Here is a 1,554-nt window from a genome sequence, read left to right as displayed (position 1 = left end):
CACACACACACACACACACACACACACACAGCCTAAAGTTATGATAGATCTGAGAGGAGCACTCCTACAGGCAGGAAGAGTGCAAGAGTAGAGCTGAGAGGTGGGAGGAAATTTACCATCTCAGCAGGTTCCTCCACATTCCAATATGGTTAGAAGACAGGTGAATCACCCAGCATGTTGTCATGGGAGTTATAGTTTTCAACATTTCATTCAGATCCTGTAAGGCTCCTTGTCATATGAAGAGGACCTAAGAGGGTACCAAGAATGTTAGGCTTAGCAGTTCCTCTTTGTGTATGTGTGTGTGTGTGTGTGTGTGTGTGTGTGTGTGTGTGTGTGTATGTGTGGTGTGCAGGCCAGGGGTCAACATGGAGTAGCTTCCTCTACTAATCTCCACTGTATTCTTTGAGGCAAGGTCTCTTACTGAACCTGGAGCTCACTGATTTGACCAGGCTGGCTGAACAGTGAGTCCCAGGGATTTTGCTGTTTCTTCCTCCCCAGCACTTGGAAAAAGGCATGCTTGACTGTTCTGCATGGGTTCTGGGCGATCAAACTCAAGTCTTCACACTTATGCAGCAATCACTAGGCCGACTCAGCTCTCTCCCAGCTCCTCATGGTTCCTTCTAAAGTCAGAATTTGCTTCAGGGTGATAGTATGAAGTTACTCTGCAGAATGTCTCCATTCCCAGTGCCCTCTCTGGGGGACCAGAAGTAAAGAGAGAACCCCCACCTCCCTCCTGACCTCCTCTTTCTCAGTCCTTCTCTCCCTTCCTTCCTTCCTCTGCTCCTTCCTGTTCTTCAGTCTCCCACAGAGACGCAGAGTGGGTATTTTATGAGGCCAGGAGCAAATGTTCTTTGAGCCATGAAGAACTCAGCTGGATAAATTTTTTAAATTAATGAATATTCAACTGATTTATTCAAGGTTTCCAGGAAGAACAAAAGAAGACCATGCACAGGCACACACACACACACCAGGCACACAAAGGAACTGTGGAGTCTGATGACTACAGGAAACTCTCCTCTTCAGATTCAGTCGCTGACCCCTTGACCGTCCGCACCGTCCAAGTTCTTGCCAGGTAACCAAGCATGCTCTGTTCTTTATGGATCTCTTTTCAGGAGATGGATTTCAACTCCCAAGAAGGACTAAAATTTCATTGCACATCCTAACGTTTCTGAACTTATGAGCAGAGATAGGTCTGCCCTCCTTGAAGCTGGCCTCCCCTATTCCATCTGGGGTGGATTAAACACAGACACTGCTGGGAAATAGCCTGTTCTGGAATTCAAATGCACAAATTTGAAGGGGGACAGATAAAGTTGGGGAGAACACATCTTTGTTTTAGGATGCAGGGAAATGAGCTCAAGACCTGCTCAAACAGGTTCAGAGGCTCCTGATGGTGCCTGAACTGCACACTTCTCAGACCTGCCCCTGTCAGAAACAAACAGAATCTCACACCAATGGGTCATCTACTTTCTCTCTCTCTCTTTGTCTCTCTGTCTCTATCTCTCTCTGCCTCTCTCTCTCTCTCTCTCTCTCTCTCTCTCTCTCTCTCTCTCTCTC

The sequence above is a fragment of the Grammomys surdaster genome, unplaced genomic scaffold (assembly GCF_004785775.1).
Source record: "Grammomys surdaster isolate TR1022 unplaced genomic scaffold, NIH_TR_1.0 172, whole genome shotgun sequence".
NCBI lineage: Eukaryota > Metazoa > Chordata > Mammalia > Rodentia > Muridae > Grammomys > Grammomys surdaster.
Note: the sequence above shows the minus strand (reverse complement) of the source record.